The 18,035-nt window shown below is 46.2% G+C and overlaps 1 protein-coding gene and 1 pseudogene across 4 annotated transcripts in view; both read left to right on the forward strand.

Moving 5' to 3' along the window:
- The window catches only part of LOC138473512 (phosphatidylinositol 4-kinase type 2-beta pseudogene), a 139,433-nt pseudogene extending 136,763 nt beyond the window's left edge, over positions 1–2,670 (forward strand).
- Positions 1–18,035, forward strand: part of PCDH15 (protocadherin related 15) — a 3,978,145-nt gene that overhangs the window by 1,405,550 nt on the left and 2,554,560 nt on the right. The gene's annotated exons all lie outside the window — the stretch shown is intronic.

Consider the following 18,035-nt stretch of genomic DNA (forward strand, 5'->3'; position numbering starts at 1 on the left):
TTGTATTGCAATGGTTACCCTGGTCGCCCTTTGTGAACATGTAGGAGAGAGCATGGTTCTTAGTTAATACTCAGATAAATGGGCCACTAACAAGACAATGCCTTGTATGAATCGAAAATTAATGCAAAACCTTAAACTTGTCAGGACAATTTTGTTATACAGTGTGCTTTGTAGGTTGCTTAACACTACTGACATGTAGCACCTTGCTATTGGACAAAAGACGTTGACATGAACAGTGGTGTTTACGTCAAACCGCCCTGTGCAATTCCGTTTTTAGCAAAATTCTGACACTTCGAACAATGAAGGAAATACTCTTCTCATCAGATAATTAAAACCATCCTTTCATTAACAAAGAATGCACGTTTCTGCACATCACAGACCCAGAGATTGAGTGTACTATTGGAACCCCTTCTGATTTAAAGCAGGGTTCAGGGAGCTTTGAACAGTTTGGAATTTCGTTTTTTATGTCACCGGTCCACTTTATGGAATTTTGCCGGTGTCGAAAGGGATGCATGTGATTCAAAATAACTTTAAAAGACTATAGGGGTCATCAGGAGTTAAGCGGAGAGATACAAATTCAGCAGTAACTCTATTATCGCTGCATTACTGCTCTGCCCAATCCCGATATTGGGAAGAAAGTGGGAGGTCTATCTCCAGCTTTTTGCTTGAGTGAAATACCTCCACTTTCCAACCATTGTCTGCGGTATTAGCGCAGCGCTAATTGCGCTGGTGCTAATAGCGTTGAGAAAGCCCCATTGGGTCCAATGGGAATGGGGAATAGCAGCCACACTGCAACTTGGGATCCAGTGAAAATTGCGCCAGACTGAGTTGCGGTAATGCTAATAGCGTTGGGCGGTATCCTGAGAATTTAGCGCTGGGATACCGCCCAACTTGTGATGAGGCCCTATATCCTTATTAGCACTTTGTGTGACATCAGGCATTTCGAATTTCCCTGAGATCGCCCCTGTATCCTTTGGCTATGTTGGAGTTAATTACATTATTATTTAATAAGGAAATGCTAGGGATCTAGTTCCAGATGCCCACTCCATTAATGTCTATATAGGGGAATGTATTAGTTCAAACAGATCCCCACCAATGGTTTGTTCTGTTGGAATAATGTACTTCATTTGAATCTCAGATCCAGTCAACGGGAAGACGCCCTGGGTCATCTCATTGAAAACAATAGGGCCTGACCTGCACAGTGACAGCTAGCGGCAGCCAGGCGCGTGCTTGCTTCTGAAGTTGCTCTTCAGACAGTTTGTGGGAGTTCTTTCATCCTTGGGGTGGGTATGAGAGCTGTGGGCAACCCTCCGACACTGACCATGCTAGTGGGCAGATGGCAGAACGTGGAGCAGATGGAGTGCTGCCCAAAGCAGAGCCAGGAAAGTCTTGCACTGGGGACTTGGGGGCGTGGTACTGCAGTTTAACAGATTCAACCGGTATGAGGAGGAAGTCTGTTTGGAACAGCCACGTTGGCAGGCCAAGGAGTCTACACCCACCCTTGCATATAGAACATGATGGGCCCCATATGGCTCAATCTCTGACCAAGAGCATCCGACAGGACATGCTGGGGTTAATGAGGAATTTGTCTTTCTCGGATGACCTGGAATTTGCAGAAATCATTCATTGAGCTGAGCAGGCACTTGAATGTTTAGTTTTACCAGAGAGGATGACACACGTATCCAGTAGGAGTTATTTTGATACGATTCCTCAGGGAAAAGTTATTGGCGTTTTGAAACCAAAGTCTGAAGAGCTTTATGGTTGGTTGAATTTAAAACGGGCAAAATATCTTCAAAAGTTGTGTTGCCCTTGCTTCTTTGGTCGTGGGTGTCTAGTTCCTAATCATGGATATCTCTATAAGGCTGGTGCATAGCTCGTAGATGAGAAACTAGGATTGGGATAAGTAGCTAAAACCAAGGTTGTAAGACTTGTCAGAGAGACATTTTCACTATAGTGCAATCAACCGTGCAAAAACGAGAGGAATGAAAAAAAGTGCCAACAGTCGGTTGTACATTTAATCAGATCGGACTACCTCCAAAGATCAGCTCTTTCCAACTGTTTGTTGAACGTTACAAGGAGGCAGACTATTGGCTTAGGAAATTTGAAACTGATCCTTTACCTCAGAATACTACAAACAAACTTCTGTCTGTCTGAGAGATTGGTAATTTCGGATTATTTTATCCAAAATACAGACAGAGGCAATAATTGGATACTCATACATGACATCCACTATGACATTTCCGAAAAGGATGCAGAATGGACAAAAAATAAAGATTCCATCATTAAAATTGCTGCCATTAACAATGGTTTAGAGTTTCCATTTAAACACCCAGATGAGTGGAGTGCATATCCATTTAATTGGGAATGGCACCCAAAAGCTAAAGTTACCTTCAGACAGGAACCCAGGGATCTGGTTCTGCCACCCATTTCTTATATGAACTTTGTATAGGATCTTTGTGAGAATCTTCATGATCTCTTTAAAACTGGTAAAGGATTTGACAAGGCAACTTTTGAGTAGCAGATGTCTGTGATGAGAGGACCGATCCTGAATCTCAACATAAGCTACAAGAAGGAAAAAGACTCATTCAGCTTGTTTAGATGCCAAGAGTAATTGTTGAACGAAGTGGAAGCCAAGGGCGCATTGTTCATCTGAGTAATGCTTTCACATAAACTGCTCATTGCAGGAAACCATTTTTTTCTTCTTGGTAGTAAAGCCCAGTGAGTGGCGGGGGCTGGGTATGAGGGGAGGGACTCGGACTCTCTGTACATATATAGGGGTTGTCGGGGGAAATTCTGCCGGGGTCGGCCTGGCCGTCCGCAGACCTCTGGGCAGGGAGGCCCCAACTCCTCCCGTATATCCCAAAGGAGATAGAGTATGAGACACACACAAGAAGCAATGTGACTCTGCTGTTTATTAAACACAAACGGCAGGGATGGGTCAAGGATCATACGCGTCTGACCTGACACACACACAATCGTGGGGCTCGCAGGCCCTTTTTACTGTAGTATGACGCGCTACCTGCGTCACTCTAGAAAATTAACAAAAAACCTATCGCCACTCTTAATTGGTTGCTCGAGTGGTAGGGTTAGTATAGCATACGTATAGAGAATAATATGAATGGCCGAGGGTTAGTCAGGTGATATATCTGGGTTGTCCCTACAATTAGATACATGAGAATTGTTACATGAGAACTCCTAATGATTGGTTAATATTACTGTCGTCAGTGATAAGAGTCCCATGTTCTGATTGGTGTGCCCGTGAGCTTCCCAGCATGGGACCATCGCTGTTCCCAGCTCTCGGTGTACCTGCAATTTGCAACAATGTTTCACTATTGGTACATGTAGACAATGTGAAGACTTATTCATGAGCTGGACGGCCGACTACTCCCACTGTCGCAGATGTCCATTGATCCTTTCAAGTGTATCTGCCTGTGTCTTGTAACAAGGGATCCAGACGCCTCTTTCCTCCTGGGCTTGGCATCTCGTCAGGTTCGGCTTGGTCACGTGGGATGGGACCGTGTTTGAGGCAGAATTCTGCACAATTAATATTGTTTTTCCACTGTGTGCCTGGTTTAATTGCAGGTGCGACTTTGATGTTGGTGCACGGCGTGCGAGGTTGCAACATCGTGCCCTTGATGGTCTGCTTTTGGAATGTGGGTTTGCAACATTACGACCTTGGCTGTCTGCTTTCCCCAGGCTCATTCTGCAGGATCAGCAACCTGACTCTTGTTCTGTTAACGTCTACGGGAGCTCTTGCTTGCGGCCTACTCAGGCCTAGTGTATAGGTGGAACCGTCTGGTGCACAGGCGCTTTAGGTTATAGACTCGTATTGTCTTACGACCAGTATTGTGTCTTCGTTATAATCCTCATTATGGCACCTACGTGTAGGAGAAGCGTAAGCAAGCTCTTTAGATGAGTTCATGGTGCGTCTTGCGTTTCTGCATTTTGAAAGCCTATGTGGAAAATAATAAAGATGCACGTCCGTGAGTATGTCTGTCGCCTACGTCATAGCACTGAGTATATTCTTCATGTAGATTGGTGCGGGAGTGTCCAGTGTGTATGTTGGCACAGGTGTGCTATCCGTTGGCTAGGTCGTCATGGCATCTCTAACGACGTATAGTTTGAGTCCAGTTGATCCATGCCGCAGGCATCGGCATGGGCAGGGCGGGCTGCTGGGCAGGCAGATGGACACATCCTTATGTTCCTGTACCAGGGTATCTGGTCGTCTGGTAGATGGGCAATCTCTTCTCGTGGCGGGTGCTTGGGCCGTGAACCTTTAGGCCAGGCGCGAGAGGGGAAAAAGGGGAGTCTGTTTTTCCATTTTCCCACTTCAGTCCCCCCTCTGGTCGACTTGTCGACCACAAACATATCCTTTTCTTTATCTCCTCTTACTCTCCACACTTTAGTTGTTCCTCCTAAATGTCCATAATGGTTAACATGATCTTCAAATGACCAATACATATATTCACAGGTTCCTCCAGGAGTACAGTATACCCATTTCCCTATGTAACTCCTGGGGTTTCTTGGGTTCTCGACCTTCACAGATGGTGGGTCCAGGTGGTTGGTGATGATCTGGTTGCGCAATTTCTCTCTCTTGTATTATTATGCCTGTGTGTTGGCCGTCATCTGCTGGCATCAGTGGGTGCATACCGACCATTTCAAGCAACTCGTCAGTGGTGCGTGCCTTCCGGGCTTTCCAAAATCTTATTAAGATCAGTGTAGCTCCAGCCAAAATAATACAACCAACTATAATTTTCAGTCCATCTGACAGCCAAGATGGCATCCATGACCATAATAGCGAAAACCAGCTCTCATCCTTTTTCACACCTTTACTTTCATCCACCATTTTGGAGTGCAACTGGGCCAGTTGTGAAACTGCTTCTGTCAATGTACCGTTGTCAGCATCATTGGCAGGGTGGAATGTGCAGCATGATTGCCCTATCTTTGCGCAAACTCCTCCTTCCATGGCGGTGAGGAGGTCCAATACATATCTGTTCTGCAGTGCTACCATCCTTATTGCTCGCAGCTCTTCTTTTATTGCGTTGAATCCGTTTACTGTAGAATTGATGGTCATCATGAGTTCCCATCTAGTTATTTGGAGCCATTTTGCGTTTGCGTAAGCCTGCAGTCCTGGATGTATTATTGAGGAGAAGGACATTGCTGCTCTGCTGAATAGTCTGTGTTCTGGCGGAATCGAAGTGAGTGCCGTTTCCGACCTTCCCCATAGGTAATTTCCTGTCAGAGGTTCCCCTTGTCTTTTCCGTCTGTTTAGGACAGTATCATTGCCGTTGGTCCTGTTCCCTGGCTCCCCCTGAGGCGATGCAGATCTCTTATTTCTCTTGTCCCCTTCATCCATTTTGGGAAAGTTTGCCACATTCACATGCTTCTGGGGTACCACTAGCGATGGTACATTGACGTGCACCATCGTGCATACACCATTCCACAGAGGGGGCAGCGTGTGATATGCCTTTTCTCCACAGGCCCAGTAATGGTCCATTATCACTGCTGTTCCTGCTCCCCCCTCAGGTAACTCCATCACGCTTCCACAATTGGTGTTATATCCTACGTCCACCTCTCCTTTATGTTGGTAGCATACTTTAGGCGCAGTCAACGGCAGTATTGTTATCGGGTCTTCATCCGTTTCTATCCATGTGAGCATAGGCACGTATTTGATCCAAGTTGTCCAGCATCTGTGATTGTGCGCATCGATAGTTGAAATAGTTTCTTTTGTTACCATGTTGCTGCCAACCACTCCTATCTCCCATTTGTTGTCCAACTATACTTTCCCCGTTATCGTCACCAGTGGCCTCTCCCAGCATCCTAATTTACCAGGAACTTCAGTGGCGTACCAATCACATGATAAGTACTGCAGTGTTACATTCTTTGTTTCTCCTTTTGCAGGACCACTTGTTATGTATCTAAATGCTTCAGCATGTAAACTGCTCTTGTGGTAACTCAAATAAGTCTTGAGGAAGTTGTTTTCGTATGGGTATGAGTCTCGTGTTTTCCACGTCATATGCACCACTGTTCCTTGAAATCTTCCTTTCGTTTGGAACAGTGCCAAGTATATTATGCACCGTGCTGTTTTTTCATCTATTTCTGTGGCAACAAATGTTCGAGAAGCGCTCATGGCGTATGGTATTAATGAGCAAACGTAGCAGCTGTCTTCTGTTGTCTGCTTACCAATGCGGGTCATGTGTTGATACCATATGTTGTTTGAGACGTGTGCTGAATCTTGTATATAATTGTCAATACCTTTATTATCTGAGTATGTGCTGCGTTGTACTCTATTCTGCTTGTGCGCAATTTTGCTAATATCACCTGACGTAACACCTGTTGCAGCTGGGGATGGGGGTGTGTTAGGTTTGGGTACAGCAATAATATTGATAGCATAGCTGTACTGCCATACAGAGGCAGCTACGAACCCGGTGATTATCAAAATCCCTATTACTTTTATTACATATGCTAATTTCACCGGCATTTTGCTCTTACCTTGCTGCAGTCCGGCAGCGAATTCTTGCGATGTTAGAGTTGCCCGCCTGAAAATTCTCAATATGCTGATTATTAAATGTTAGTTGTTAAGCTCTCCCTATCAAATAGTCATTCAGTGCCCAAGCGAAGAGCTGTTCCCACGCTACTCTAAGCGATCTATCTCTTAGGGCAGGTAAGTATGGATGGAGGTGGGGCATCGAATATTCTATGGCCAAAAGGAACGCTGTGTAGTAGACGCGTACCCTTTTCCTTTTCAGGTACGTTGGCCTTTTTATTTCATATACAAATTGGTGTGACAATTCTTCTGGGTAATTATCGTCTGAGGGTACCATCTACTCCTGGGCAGTGAATTTGTTAGTTATCTACTTTCTTAGCAATACAATAATACGCGGTTCCTGCATGTGCGAGAGAAAAGAAAAGAGAGCATTCACGTGTTTACATGTGTATTTGTGCGAGGCAATGTCCTTTAGTTCATTTACTACTGTAATGGGTGCAGGGGGTGTTTGGGTTCAACCGGTGGGCGATGCTTTTACTCTTTGAGCGTGTGATCATGGGGTGGGCTGGATGGGGATCACCCCTTTCTTCTTCAGTTATTGTCTCTGGGCAGTCTGGGGAGTGACAAGGTATGGGAATACTTGGGCCGCTGGCTGTGGTAGAACTTCCTTCTTCTGTTGTCGATGTTGTTGCTGTTCTCTCAATGGACCTGTTGGTGGCGCTGGGGCGGGTCTGTTGTCTGTAGATCTTTACGTCGTGTAGGTGGTTCCAGGCACGCTTGTCCTGTAACTTTACTGCTCTTGTTGATACCTCCTCTACCAGATGGGGACCAGTAAAGTGTGGGTCATTCCATTTCCTATTGAAGTTGCGAAGTAGTACGTGGTCACCTTTAGCAACCTTACACAGTCCTTCCTTTTCCAGTTCTTTAGCCGCGTCTTCTTGTTGGCTTCTATTAGACCCGCCCCGTGTGCGCTCGAGCTGTTGAGACACAAACACTACACTAGTAATCAAAGAAGACACATATTGGTACATTTCATCACCCAGAACATTTGCAGTGCTTTCGTGGTCGGTAAATGCTCTTGACGTTGGCGTTAGGGGAAGGCGCATTTGACGTCCGGTAACCACCTCATGGGGAGTGAGGTGGTGGTCGGACCCTGGCCTATTCCTTAGCTCAAATAATGCTAATGGAAGACAATATAACCAACTCTTCTTTGTTGTTTGCTGTATCTTTGCAATTGCCTCCTTTAATAGGCCATTCAGGCGTTCACATAAACCGTTGGCCTGTGGGTGGTATGCACATGCAAATTTATGTTTAATGTTCAGCAGCGATGTAATGTGCTGAAACATCTCGTTTGCAAAATGTGGGCCATTGTCTGACCTTAACACCTCGCACACTCCACACCTGGGGAAGACCTCTCTCACTAGGAACTTGGCTGCTCTAAATGCATCTGGGTGTGAACAGGGCCCTGCCTCAATCCACCTAGAGAATGGGCATACTACTACAATCATATACCTATTTCCTTGACATATATTGATCATATCAACATAGTCAATGTGGAGATGCCGGAAAGGTCCCTCTGGACGGGGTATAGTACCTCTTATCACCTTTAGAGTGTGGCCGGCCGTAACCTGTTGACATGTGATACAGTTACTGAGAAAATTCGACACATGCGAATTTAACTCGGGGCAGAACCCGTCTTCCCTAATTCGTGCTGCAATTACTTCCTTGCCTGTGTGGGCTGGATGATGTAGTTGGCTCAGGGCAGTGTTCAAAAGTGCCAATGGTATTACAACCTTTCCAGTGCCACCCTGGCACCATAGTGCGTCAGTTGGGGACATTGTACATCCTCTTTTTACCCATATTTCCTTTTCGGCCATTGGTGCAGCCGCTTGTAGCTCCATAATCTGTGTGGCTGGGAGATGGGTTTACCCTTCTCTTAACAACATCTCTTTTGCTATTCCCCTCCCTCTCCCTCTCTGTGACTCTGGGGGGTTCCATATCTCACCAAAGTATGCAGCATACTTCGCATGTGCGTCTGCTGCTGCATTCCCTTTTGAGATGTGGTCTTCACCATTGGTGTGTGCGGTGCATTTTACTAAAGCTAGTTCTTGGGGGTCATTTATTACTTCAATCAGTTCAGCCAGTAAGAGAGCATGTTGCACTGGGGTGCCATCAGCTCTCCTAAACCCTCTTCTTCTCCATTTCGACAACCCTGAGTGGACAGTTGATGTAACATATGCGCTGTCGGAATATATAGTCACTCGTTTGTCAAAGCTTTCCTTCAACGCCAAGATCAGTGCGACCAGTTCAGCTGCTTGAGCGGAGTAATGCTGTGGTAATTGTACACATTTCACTGCCACACACACCGGTACCTCCATCATTTTCACCACTGCTGCCCCAGTCCTCCTCACACCATCCCCCTGATCGATAGTTGATGACCCATCAATAAATAACAGCTCACCCCCCTCTAGTGCGTTTTCCTCAACTTTTCTAGTACATGAGTACATTTCAGTTGTTTCAGTACAGTCATGGGCATAGTCTCCCTCCTCAATTACTTCTGCTAGGAACCTTGCAGGGTTGACCGTGCTACATCTAACAATTGATAGTTCAGCTCTGGATAGAATGATCTCATAACCTGATGCTCTTTGCGTGGTTAGGGTGGATTTAGGTTTATTTAATATTGCAAAAAGTGCATGTTCCACAAATAGTGTAGTCGGGCACCCCATGGTTATCGTTGATGCTTTCTCCACCGCAAAAGCGGCTGCGGCGAGACCTTGTTCGCAGGGGAAGTGGCCTAACATTACAAGATCTAAGTGGCCACTGTAAAATGCTACGGGTTTGTAGCCCATGCTTGTTTTTTGAGCCAACACTGCTTTCATTACTGCTGAGTCGCAATGTGAAAATATAAAAAATCGCCGCTCATAGTCTGGGGATGCCAGCAGCAGTTGATATTGCATCTTTTAATTCATCAAAAGCTTCTTTCATTTCCCTCGTCCACCCCAGTTTGTTCTCCCCTTTATTAGCTTCCCGTAACGCCTCAAGCAGGGGTCCTATGTATGAACTGTAATCAAATACCCAAGCTCTACAGTAGTTGCAGAGCCCCAGGAACTGCTGCAGTTCCCTTACAGTTTGTGGCATTGGAGTGGCCGAAATAGCTTGTGCTCTTTGTGGTTCGATCTTTCTTCCATGTTGGGATATAAGCTGACCAATGTAAAGTACCTGTTCCTGACAGTACTGTATCTTTTCCATGTCTACCTTGTAACCTTTGTCAGCCAATATTGTCAACATCTTTAATGAGTCCTCTCTGCATGTTTTTTCATTTTTACTGCAAATTATTATGTCATCCACATACTGCAACACCGTGCTTTCTACTTCAATGTTACCCAAATCCATCTGTATCACTCTGTTGAAAATTGAAGGTGATTCACAATACCCTTGTGGTAATCTGGTGTGCTTCCACTTAGCGTTTCTGTAAGTGAAGCTCGTCAGATCTTGTGAGTCTGGGTGTAATGGTATTGAGAAAAAAGCATTTTTAAGGTTGATCACTGTAAATCGTGATGCTTCTGCTGGAATGCCTCACAATATTGTGGCTGGGTTTGCAGCTACGGGATATTCCGCTTCTACTATGTTGTTCAAGGGCCTGAGGTCCTGTATAAAGCGCCAAGACCCTCCTTTAGCCTTGCGCACTGGGTACACAGCCGTATTACATGGTGATTCTGAGGGGACCAATATACCATTATTTATAAGGGCCGTTATGGTTTCATATATGCCCTCATCTGCCTCTCTTGATAGTGGGTACTGTTTTACTCTGGGGAGTATTGCACCTTTTTTCAATTTTATTTTTACTCCCCCTATACTTTTTATGCAGCCCACGTCATAGGGGCCAGTAGTCCACAATGATTTGGGTACCTTTGACATGTCGTCCTTAAAGAAAGGGACCGGGGTGCACGCGGGTGCCTCAAGTGCCATTGCAATTTTCTGTGCTACTTGTTTGTAGGCCACTCTTAGCCATATTTCCACACTCATCATAAACACCATTTCACCTTCCTCCTTTTCATCTGAAAACAGCTCTTCATCTGACACCTGGGTGAGCCTACATCCTTCTGCTAATGCTATCACTGCCCTCCATGCTCTTCCTTCTCTGTCTTGGGCATGTACAGCAATATAATCAGCTGTTGCAATAATGCTCTCAATATCCATTGAAACCACCTTCCCTTCTGGTTCATTAACAGGTGTTTCTGGTCTGAACAGATAGGCTGCTGGCCTTCTCCATATTTTCCCTTCTATCCCTGGCATCCATGCAATTGCCATGTCTGTTCCATACTGGAAGAGTTCACCATCTACTGGCTCCGCCCTAATCGCTGTCTGTCCACAGTATGCCTGCATAATTTGCCGTGCTGTGAGCATGTTAATCCCTGGAGTAGAGCAAATTATGCCGTCCTCAGTAAAGGAGATCGTCATATTCAACCTGTTCATTATATCTCTCCCCAGTATATTTACTGGTGAAGCACTATAATATAAAAGTGGGACTGACAGATCGTAATCTCCAATAGATAAGGGAATGTTATCAGTAAAGTGAACCAACCCTCTAGCCCCAGAGAATCCTTGGATGTTCATGGTCTCACCTGACATCTTAAATTTACCTTCCCTTATGCAAGACCGGGTCGCCCCGGTGTCAACAAGGAATGATAATTTTTTGTCACCTATCGTTACCTCTATGCGTGGTTCCTCCGCACTATTAGGTGTTACTGACAGGATGGGACACACCAAGGCCGTCTGTGGGCTGTCCTATTGGGGGTACAACGACTGGCCATTCCCGGTATAAGGGTTGTGTCCCAAAACCGTCACCCTACCCAGTTGCGTTTGTGGTATTTGTGGTTGTTGTGTGATCGCTACCTGTTGTTGTGGAAATGTTTGGGGCTGTTGTTGTTTTTCATTTCCTTGTGGCAACATTTGCTGTTGTGGTATGCCTTGCTGTACTTGTGCGGGCCGTGGTTGTCCCTGATTACTCCATGATGGTGTTCCTGGTCTAACTCTACACGTGCGTGACATGTGCCCCAATAGTCCACAGCTCCAACACACCGGTGGTTCCCTATTCTGCCATGGAAAGCTCCCTGTTTTGTCCTGGTATACTGGTTGCCCTGTGGGGTAGGAATTTCTAAATCCTCCCACCTGCGGTTGGGTACCATACCCGTACCCTCTCCCTCTCATAAGTCCTCCTCTCCCCCTGTTATAATTGTAATATCCAGCTCCTTGCATTGGGTATCCTCCTCCCATGTTGGGCGTGTATGGTTGGAGTGGCGGCACCTGTTGTGTTGTAATCTGTGAAGGTGGTATTTGTGAGGAATCTTGTGCAGCCACTACTTGTGTGGGGCTTTGGGTCATTGTTGTAGGTGTAGTTATTAGTGCCCCTTCCATTGTGTACTTAGTAAGCTTTTTCTGTACAAATTTAGCCTCTTCCGTTTTCCTGTCCTCTTCCTTTTGTTTCATTTTTCCTTGCCATGTCCTACAATGATGCACTATAGTCAGTTGTATTTCGGGCCATGGTTTTGCTTCCATTCCCACTACTTTCTTTAGTTGTTTCTGAACTCCTTCCGGGAGCCCTTGTACCAGTATATGGTAAAATATTGCTGGTGTTTTATCCCATTGTTCTCTAGTTTCCATGCGCCACTTCTCTTGGATTTCCTGAATATAATCAACAGGATCTTCGTTCTCATGCATTTTGCAGGATGTAATTGCTCATATATCTGATGTGTCTGGGTACTGTACCCTCAATGCCTGCCATAGTGCATGTCTGCAGTTTGCGAACGGTGCCCCATCGTGCGATGTATTTGTTCTTGTTACCCCATGAAATCCCGCTCTTTTCCATATGTCATCCGCTCTATCCCCTAATATTGATATTAAAAGGCCCTTTACATCTCCTACTGCTAGCTTCTGTCCTGCGGTGTGTTTTTCCATTTCATATATCCATTTACCGCACCTCCACTTAATGATGGGAGCCTACATTTTATATTTTCTTTATCGGTATGCTTCCAAGGAACATACTGTGGTCTAACCCCACCTCTCTCCAAAAGTGGCATTAAATTATGTCTTGTTTCACCCTTTGTATTCCATATTATTGAATCCTCACACCCTTCCTCCTCTTCCTTTTCTTCCACATTTTCACTTTCGTTTTTATTTCCCCTGCTGATACCTCCTTCTTCTCCATCTTTGTCTGTATTTAATGTGGGCATGTGTATACCTCCTACCTGCCTGCGACTAGGGAGGTTTCTAAGCCGCCATGTATAGGGTGTCCGTTCGTCGGTGAAGGGCGCTAGTTTTATTTTGCGTAACGAACGTGAGGTGGTTGAGCATGTAGGGTGCGATAGGGGAGGGCGTGATGGGGATGATGGGGATGGGGATGTTGCGTCCTCATTTGCCCGTCTTTCCTCTACTCCTGTCTTTCCCTCCTCACTTCTCTCCATCTCATCCTTTCTCCTACTGATCCATGGTGAGTCCATGTTGGTCCGGGTGATGTATAGTTTATCTAAGCTTTCCCTTTCACTCTTCCTCCCTTCACTTTCCACTCTCTCTTCCTCACTACAAAAGCTATTTATAAACGGCACCCCCCACTCGGTCTTTTTCCCCTTGATCATTACTGTTTGTAAATCTATTAGGTCCAGTTCTCCTCTTTCTCTTTTGTCAACCGCTCCCCTTTGTGCTGATGTTGTTGCTACTTCTGTGTCATCATATATATTCCCCCATCTTCCACTCTCTCTTCCCCTATCTCCTCTTTCTCCTTCATACCTTTCCTCCATCTCCTTATTATTTTCCTCCCTCTTCCTTTTCAATTCCTCCATCACTTCACTTCTCATCTGTTCTAATATTCTCTCATCCTCTTTCTCCCCTCTCCCATTTCGCCCTTTCTTTTTCTACTATACTCTCCATCACCCTCTCTTCTTCGTATTTCTTAGTTGATTCTGATAGTAACCTCCTCCTCCATATTGCCATTTCTTTTTCTCTTTCTTCTTCTTCCCTTTTCTTTTCCCGCAGTACTACTCTTGATACCCTTTCTGCTGCTGCTTTTACCCTGTCAGCTTCTCTCCTTTGCTCCTCAGTTCGTTCCCTTATTTTTTCCAATTCGTTCTTACCTTCTTTCCTTTTCCTCGCTCTCTCTCTCTCTTCCCTCTCAAGCTGCTTGGTCAATTCATTCTGTTCATCCCTTAGTTTTGCTAATCGTTCCTCCAAAATCTCTTCCTTTTGTCTTAACAGCTCTTCCCCCCTCAATTCACTCTCCCTGGTATTATCCTCGTCTGTTTTCTTCACAATCTCCCTCTCTTCTCCTGTTAATGAACCTCGTAATTTTAATAATATCTGTGCAGCTACCCATTCATCATTTCCTATCTCCACAGTCTGGTCTTCTCCAGTCCTCGCCTCCCCTGCTGCCATTTTCCTATGAGCCACATATGGTGGAGGGCTGTATGCCGGGTTGAGTATCCCTCAGCCGCCCTTAACTGTCCTCTTTCTATTTCTCCCAATTCTCTTAAAGGGTACAACCCCCCTCCCTCTGTTTTTACTCCCGCTACTATGGGTATATCATTGCTCAGTTCCTTTTTTATTTCATCTGCTTTATTATTCTTTTCTCCTCCCTCACCTCTATTCCCCGTGTTCTTTGGGTCCTCATACCCCTGTTTCCCATCCTCTCCTTCCTCCTTAATCTCTGTTTCTTCTGGTATTTCCCCCATAGTGAATATTCCATTTGGTCCTGGTCGGGACCCCTGGAACATCCTCCATAAGTTAAACACCTCCATGTGGTTTGCCAACTTCTTCCCTTTATATGTATTGTGCAGATGATTTAATAGTGAATGTTGGGCATATGGATCGAAGCTACCGTTAGGCGGCCACGGTGTTAGCATTTTGTTATCCGTCCCCTGGGTCCATTCTATGCTATACTTAATCAGTTTCTCCCTATGGGGTGGCAGTGTTGTGCATATGTATTGTAGTGGCGTGGTGAGGGTGTTCCCCCACCCTCCCGATCCTGTTCCGTATGACATAGTAGCGCTCCACTCGCTACCCTCCCTTAATCTGGTATCAGTTTATCCCACTAGTAGTTTACAATATACAGCCTTATATCGTTACCTGGCCCCGTAAGTCTGGGGACTTACGATAGTCCGCTTAAGGAAAATTATAAAAATATAGTATGTTACATTTGTACATTTTCCACTGCCTTTCTTCCTTTATACAACACCCTTACGGCCCCCTTGCGGCCGAAGCGTACGCAGCCCCCTGCGGCTGCGTACCCCTTATTACGTTCTTATACAGTCGTCCTGTTTTCACGTGCTCCTCCCCCTTCTACACTTGCCGTGGCCGGCGTTCTCCGTGCGCAGCCACGTTCCCCGTTTCGCCTTTTCTCGATCAACTCGTTTCACCGTTTATCTCCGTTTCCACTCCCTTACCACCGTTCTCTTCCTCAAAACTCTCACAACGAGGATGCCTCGTGTTTGCGATATACTATGAAAACCCTATTGGTGACGTCACCGATCACGTAGAGCTACTGGTAAGTTCTTCATATACTCTTTAAATCTAGAATACACCTGCAATCTACCCCCATTAACCCCACAGCTGTCTTCCTGTCACTCCTGGAACAAGGTAATCAAATCAACAATATAATCGGACTGCGCACGCTGCGTCGCCTCGCGTGTGATACGCCCCTCGACAGGAGGGCTTAACCAGCCAATTATCTTCCGTATTTAGGCAACTAACTAGCTACCGCCTACAGGGAAACGTCATCTACCTATCGAGTGTCTTGCTCGAACAATAGGGATCCTCATCTACTCATTGATCAATAAATGCCAAATCATAGGAACCCACACACACCCTTACACGTAGTCGCGGCCTAGGCCAATCAGTGTTTACGAGCGGCCGCACTTGATGTTTTCGCGCTCCGCCCCCTTCTCTCGCGTTACGTTGCCAACTGCTCTCGCGCTTGTTCAACTATCATTCATTCTATTTCTGACACTAAACTATCAAACCTTCGCCGTTCACCTGTGCAACACCTCCCGACTCCCGTATTTAATTCCTCCCCCCTCCCTCACAATTTCACATTGTTTGTTGTGCGTGGCATGCTCACCAAGTTCTCCTGATGCGGGGCCGCTCGACTGCGTGCACCCCTCCAAGCGGCTCGCCACCTCCCCTCGTCTGGACCACGTCTGGACACTCGCCAACCGCGGGCGATATACTTCTCAACCGGCTCCCGAGGGCCAATATTCGGATTGCGCTGTCCGGTCTTCTCGCAGTTCCGCGACGGTCCTGTAGTCCTCAGAAGGGGGCGACGGCAGAGGGGGCCGCGCCGCCGGGCCTTCTCGCAACTGGAGTGCCTGGAAAAAGCAAAAGTAAAAATGCCGATCTTAAACCGATCTCAGCAGTGCCTCCAATTTGTCGGGGGAAATTCTGCCGGGGTCGGCCGGGCCGTCCGCAGACCTCCGGGCAGGGAGGCCCCAACTCCTCCCGTATATCCCAAAGGAGATAGAGTATGAGACACACACAAGAAGCAATGTGACTCTGCTGTTTATTAAACACAAACGGCAGGGATGGGTCAAGGATCATACGCGTCTGACCTGACACACACACAATCGTGGGGCTTGCAGGCCCTTTTTACTGTAGTATGACGCGCTACCTGCGTCACTCTAGAAAATTAACAAAAAACCTATCGCCACTCCTAATTGGTTGCTCGAGTGGTAGGGTTAGTATAGCATACGTATAGAGAATAATATGAATGGCCGAGGGTTAGTCAGGTGATATATCTGGGTTGTCCCTACAATTAGATACATGAGAATTGTTACATGAGGACTCCTAATGATTGGTTAATATTACTGTCGTCAGTGATAAGAGTCCCATGTTCTGATTGGTGTGCCCGTGAGCTTCCCAGCCTGGGACCATCGCTGTTCCCAGCTCTCGGTGTACCTGCAATTTGCAACAATGTTTCACTATTGGTACATGTAGACAATGTGAAGACTTATTCATGAGCTGGACGGCCGACTACTCCCACTGTCGCAGATGTCCATTGATCCTTTCAAGTGTATCTGCCTGTGTCTTGTAACGAGGGATCCAGACGCCTCTTTCCTCCTGGGCTTGGCATCTCGTCAGGTTCAGCTTGGTCACGTGGGATGGGACCGTGTTTGAGGCAGAATTCTGCACAATTAATATTGTTTTTCCACTGTGTGCCTGGTTTAATTGCAGGTGCGACTTTGATGTTGGTGCACGGCGTGTGAGGTTGCAACATCGTGCCCTTGATGATCTGCTTTTGGAATGTGGGTTTGCAACATTACGACCTTGGCTGTCTGCTTTCCCCAGGCTCATTCTGCAGGATCAGCAACCTGACTCTTGTTCTGTTAACGTCTACGGGAGCTCTTGCTTGCGGCCTACTCAGGCCTAGTGTATAGGCGGAACCGTCTGGTGCACAGGCGCTTTAGGTTATAGACTCGTATTGTCTTACAACCAGTATTGTGTCTTCGTTATAATCCTCATTATGGCACCTACGTGTAGGAGAAGCGTAAGCAAGCTCTTTAGATGAGTTCATGGTGCGTCTTGCGTTTCTGCATTTTGAAAGCCTATGTGGAAAATAATAAAGATGCACGTCCGTGAGTATGTCTGTCGCCTACGTCATAGCACTGAGTATATTCTTCATGTAGATTGGTGCGGGAGTGTCCAGTGTGTATGTTGGCACAGGTGTGCTATCCGTTGGCTAGGTCGTCATGGCATCTCTAACGACGTATAGTTTTAGTCCAGTTGATCCATGCCGCAGGCATCGGCATGGACAGGGCGGGCTGCTGGGCAGGCAGATGGACACATCCTTATGTTCCTGTACCAGGGTATCTGGTCGTCTGGTAGATGGGCAAACTCTTCTCGTGGCGGGTGCTTGGGCCGTGAACATTTAGGCCAGGTGTGAGAGGGGAAAGAGGGGAGTCTGTTTTTCCATTTTCCCACTTCAGGGTTGATGGTTATGCCTTTCATATCTGGCCTCTGTTAGGGATGGCACTCCAGTCTCATCCCTTCGGTCTGCCTCTGTTATGGATGGCACTCCTGGCTCAGCCCTTCTGTCTGCCTCTTTTAGGGATGGCACTCTCTTCCGATTTTAGTACCTCCTTCCTCCCCTGAATTTTCCCACTGTATGTACACTTTTAAAACCTCCTTGCCACCCCGCAGAAAATCGAAATTAGGATGCCCGGCTCATTGGCTAATAATTCTGATTGGACATCTATTGCTTTTACCCCTTAACAAGGCCCAGCCTCTTCCCAATGATAGGTCAACAGGTCTCCAGGCCCCATTTCTGGGAGTTCTTTCTCCATCCATCTGAAATTTCATTTCCGAACAACAGAAATATTAAGTTAAACATCTCTAACATGACACTTTTCTCCAATTTGCAAATAAGGTTCACAACCTAGATATTTCTAAATTAATTTGATCATACTGCTCGCAATGAAATCTGTCTGTTGTCGGCAGGATTTAAGTTAGGATCATGATATTTTACAGGCATGTATTTCATTCAGTAAGCTACCAGATTCTACCA

Source organism: Ambystoma mexicanum, chromosome 8 (genome assembly GCF_040938575.1).
Source record: "Ambystoma mexicanum isolate Mex_15411 chromosome 8, UKY_AmexF1_1, whole genome shotgun sequence".
Classification (NCBI taxonomy): domain Eukaryota; kingdom Metazoa; phylum Chordata; class Amphibia; order Caudata; family Ambystomatidae; genus Ambystoma; species Ambystoma mexicanum.